This window comes from Echinops telfairi, unplaced genomic scaffold (assembly GCF_000313985.2).
Source record: "Echinops telfairi isolate 266 unplaced genomic scaffold, ASM31398v2 ScPeMD7_5868;HRSCAF=6743_0, whole genome shotgun sequence".
In the NCBI taxonomy this organism is placed as follows: domain Eukaryota; kingdom Metazoa; phylum Chordata; class Mammalia; order Afrosoricida; family Tenrecidae; genus Echinops; species Echinops telfairi.
In genome coordinates this window covers 9909851-9915299 of record NW_022109767.1, presented here as the reverse complement: position 1 = coordinate 9915299, position 5449 = coordinate 9909851, and positions in this window count along the sequence as shown.

Here is a 5449-nt window from a genome sequence, read left to right as displayed (position 1 = left end):
ATATGTACATGTCTGTATTTAGGTTTGTATGTATGCCCTTTGCCTCCTACTTCTTTCCTCTATTTCTTTACGCTTTCCTCCAGTCCCAATACCATCTTTACAGAAACACACAATATTCCTCTTCTAGGATAAGTTAGTGCTGTATCATTTAGTAATTAGTAATATTCTCTCTCTTTTTACTCTTTAATGTTTTCAAATGAATTTCTTACTGTTATATATCTTTGAACGCATAGGTATAAGAGACGTTTGTTCTTAACACTTACTGGGCATTCAACAGTGTTTGTTTCACCATATAAGCAAACTAGATTCAAAATCCTTAGAAATGAGCACCTTCCTTGAACCTTTTTGATCCTCCAGCACTGCGTGCTGAATACATTTCATTAACTGTTTGGGAATGTTTGATGGACCTTCTGCTCTGGGCTGATTTACTTTAGGCTGCTTGTCTTTGTCACGATTCAGGTTTTCTAATGGGGGCTAGGTAAGGGAAGGCAAGTGAGGTCTATTCCTTAAAGACAGATGATTTCTGTCTGCTTCTGTGCCTTCCCTCTCCAGCTTCCTCTAGTGTGCTCTGCGCCCTAAGAGCTGACGGCTTGGATAGTACAGACGGGCTCCTGTCCCTTGAGGCTTCTTGTGGGAGTCACTGAATGGGAGCCTGGAGCTTGGCGAATTGAAGGGAGCTGATTGAGGTCAAGCTATTCATTCTTCTTCCTTCCTCTCTTAGAAGGAAGATGTCTCTCCCTCCACCTGAAGTCCTAAGGTGGTCTTCTCATCCCTGTTCACTCCTTCTTAGGTACCAATAAAACGCACATTTGTTTCCCTCTGTTGGGTCCAGAGATAATGGCCCTGCTGCTCTCCTACATCCACCACCTCTTTGTAGATAGCACTTTTCATATGCCCAGGGGAGGATTACTCAATAAGCAAGGTAAGCATGGACTTATTTATGCTTACTTATGATTGTAAACGGTTTTACATATTTTTTTAACAATCATTTTATTAGGGGCTCATACAACTCTTATCACAGTCCATACATACATCAATTGTGTAAGGCACATTTGTACATTCATTGCCCTCATCATTCTGAAAACATTTGCTCTCCACTTAAGCCCCTGACATCAGCTCCTCATTTTTCCCCTCCCTCCCGGCTACCCCCTCCCTCATGAACCCTTGATAATTTATAAATTATTATTTTGTCATATCTTGCCCCGTCTGATGTCTCCCTTCACCCACTTTTCTGTTGTCCGTCCCCCAGGGAGGAGGTCACATGTAGATCCTTGTAATCGGTTCCCCCTTTCCAACCCACCCTCCCTCTACCCTCCTGGTATCGCCACTCTCAGCACTGGTCCTGAAGGGATCATCCGTCCTGGATTCCCTGTGTTTCCAGTTCCTATCTGTAACTGTGTACTTCCTCTGATCTAGCCACCAGATTTGTAAGGTAGAATTGGGATCATGATAGTGGGGGGAGGAAGCATTTAGGAACTAGAGGAAAGTTGTATGTTTCTTCGTTGCTACACTGCACCCTGACTGGCTCGTCTCCTCCCTGAGACCCTTACATAAGGGGATGTCCAGTTGCCTACAGATGGGCTTTGGGTCTCCACTCCACATTCCCCCTTTCCACCAAGTTTGCTTAATGAGTAATCTGCCCTTAGCTATGTATTCTCTGCTCAAATTATCCATGTCAGATTTTGCTGGATGTTTCATCCCAGACTAGGCTGGACCCTGTGCCTTACTGGCTAGTGTCCTGGCAAAGCATCAGCAAAAGACGTGAAGCAGCGGAATCCTGACTTTGCACCCTACTCCTGCTTTGTTGCTTTCTTTGAGCAACAATCTAACTGGACCTCCTTGCTTCTTTCATTTTAACCCCATCTTTAGTTTCTACATCTTGGTTTATTAGCTTCTCTTACCCTCAACTCTAAGGTCTGACACCGAGTCATCGTCTCCACGTGGATCAAGAATGTTTGAACTAATTTACACTTGTCTCTGTAAGGCATTTCCCAGAAACCCTGGGTCTGCTTCCTTCATGGGTTCTGCATCTAAAAGTAGTTTTCTGACAAGTGATCACTGCATTGACAATGAACAAGTCATGCATCCCCTTTCCTATCTATAACCTGAAAATTGTGATGCGTGAGCCCAGTTCCTTCCATTGCATCAGCTGAAGCTTTGATCCCCTCCTTGCTGCTTAGAGTTGGTATCTTGGCATACATTTTTTATGAAGTTACTGGCCCTTGGTCTAACAGAGTAATAACTCCATCAGATTGATTCCCTAACTTGGGAGCTTGGGTTATATAAAATTAAATGAGTTCCCTGTTCTATAAATCCAAAGTTTAGTTGTATTTACATAAAATGAAGGTTCATTACATTTTATCCTTCTTGTACTCTATTCCCAAAATGGTACTATAAATTTTTTTTCTCCTGGAGTTCTTAATTATCCAAAATACAGCCTTTCAGGAGATCAGCTGATCGTTTTCTGAAATATAGAAATTTTGTCCCTAACTACAGCTATATTTCTTTCACAACAGGTCTGACTTCTGCCTTGTGTAGATTTTTCTTAGAATCCCGGTATGTTAAAAATAATACCAAAAGCTGAGACAAGATGGAAAATAGACATTTGTCTCTCCATTTCCATGTTAAGGGAGAGACCTTGCTCAGGAAATATTCATGAGACGCCAAAGGCGGTGGTTGTTGAAGCAGGGCTCCTATGCTCCTTAAATGTCAAGTTAGAATCAATAATAGCATTGAAACTTGATCTTGGTAGGAATGGTCTGTGAGAATTGGATACTCTCCAGGATGCCTTTCTGAACTGAATAAAGGGGGAGTACTTGATGAGGATATATCAATAAAGCATAAGTGATTTTGAGTTCAATACTAGTAATTGCTAGACACCTGAGAGTGAACCTTGGACAGAAATGAAAGTAGAGAATGTGGTACAGTTCCCACTGAGGAGGATATCTGGGTCATGCCTGGTATGGTTGCGTGATCAGAAAGTGTCCCTAGGCTTACTTCTGGTATGGTTGTCTGATCAGAAAGTGTCCCTAGGCTTACTGGACTGTGAGAGAATTGTCCTCATAAAGACAGGCTGCGACAATTTCAGGAGACCATTAAACCATCTTGCCATCTGTTTCTTATGAGTATTAAGAAGTTCCATGAAATGACCCCCTGAATATCCTTAGAATTTGAAATTGTAAGAAAATGTTTTTATCCCAAAGACGCTGAACATGTATAAGGAAGGAAAGAAAACACGTACCTGTATGCTTCTTGTTCAAAGGAATTGTGTTAGAATAAGTGAGAAGTAGCTAGAAAAAAAATGTTAGTTTCCTGGGTCTGATTATGACAAATGGTCAGAAGGATGGAGCGAGTGAGAGCCACGGGAAAATGGTGGTGGTGATTTGTTACTTGGTGTACTTACGTCATAACCTATATATACATAGTTGACTGCATGATGGCTCTTTTTTTGATAAAAATCAAATAGAAAGCAAAAAATACACCGTTTTAGTAGTAGCCATCTCCACGCCTCTAAGACCATCATTCAAAGCCCTGCAACTATCCATGTCTCAGTCTGAGTTCCCGTTCTTCTTTCTCCATAAATCCCCTGTTGATGAACTCAGCCTACTTACTGAAAGTTCACTTGCACCTGCTGATTGGCAGATGGATAAAATAATACTTAGTAAAAACACTGGGTAGTAGCTGATGCTGACATTGTCATTGCATTTGGGGATATTTTCCACTGTGACTATTTGTTTATTGCTAATATTTTACCTGGTGTTTGATCTTAGAGAGCCTCTTGAAACATACTGGATATGCATTTTTTCAGGTGTTCTATAGCCTAACATTTTGCCTGAATATATAGTAAATTACCAAGCAATGTTTAATGCTTTTCTAGGATAACCTACTCTATGACTGTGTACTGAATGAATGAATGTCAAAAAAAAAAAAGAAGAAATGGGTAAATCATTGACTTACTGGCCCTATATTTCTTTAATCTCTCTGTTCTTTGGAATTGAATCGGCCGCACTCTAGGTTAAGTCTCATGCCAGACTGATGTGGAAACGAGAGTAAAAGAAATCTATTTTGTCAACAGATCTTAAACTCATCATCTAACCTAGTGGCCACCGTTTCCAGTAACTCAGTGTCCATAAGGTATCTCTGGGACAAAGCCTCTGCTCAATGTGGTGCTCAGGCTGGATTTTTTATCTTTGGGCTGCAGACTCCTTTTGAGTAGGTCTCTGCTTCCTGATGTTCAGCTTCCTGGTACCCTGTAAACCTGGTTAAGGAGACCAGGTTTGATCATCCTAACGTCATTGGTAAGCCAGTGAGGGGTATTTACATTTAATTGTGATAAAGCATTTAGTTGAAACCCAGTGCTCTTTGAATAAGTCCCCAGCTTTCTAGCATAGCTTATCAGGGCCTCCATCATCAGCCACCCAGTCAGCAGCAATCTCTTCTGCCTCTTTTTTTTTTTTTTTTTGCCATTTCTCTCAGTAGCGTCTCCATTGTGATGCCCCATTCACCTATGATATCCCTCCTTGGGACGATTTTCCTTTTCTTCCTAGCTGGTCTTTGGAGTTCACTTCCTCTGGTAAACTTTTTGGCTATATCATAATTCTTGGTTAGAAATTCTCTGATACATTCCCAAAGTACCATGTACTCTCCCCATTAAAGTATATCACACTGGTTTTGAATGCCTTATGTGATTTCTGTTTTCCTCAAAGATGATATGTTTCATGGTGGCTAAGACCAAAATAGTGTTCCACACCCTTTTATCTCCAGTGCTAATTTTTAAGGAGAAGTAATATAAGAATAGATAGCCTCAATTTCTCTTCCCTTAAATTTTCTCTGATTATATCTTGAATTCCTAGGATAGGATAAATCCAACTGTAACCTAGCATAAGGCAAATCTATTATTTCTGTGTTTGTAGAAGAACGCATGTCACTATAAAAGAGAGAGGGAAACACAAAGAAACACACAGACAGACAGACAGACACACACACACACACACACACAGAAACAGAGACAAAGAGAGACAGAGAAATGGACAAGAGTGGGTGTCCGAACTGCAAAGATAAGTTCACCTTACTCTGTGGAAGATATATTATGCAGAACTGTTCATTGTAAGAAGAATTGCTACTACACAAAATAAAATACTAAAACTTGAGGGGATTTTGACAGACTTCAGAAAGCATGATGCCTGTCTCAGACCCAGAGTCTCAGTTTGCCTGGCCCATTTTCCCCACATGTGGAAAGCGTGCAGAATACTTAGAGCCTGAGAAAGGACAAGGCATCTCCTGGCTAAGGAAGATATGTCTGCCCCCACATGGCTCTCTTTTGAACAAAAAATCCTAAGAAAATCCAGCGCTATCAAGTTGATTTGTGACTCACGGTGAGTCTATGAAATAGCGAGTCTTGTTGAGTCTCTGGAAATCACTGCAGTGAGCAGTAGGACCAAGCCACTGA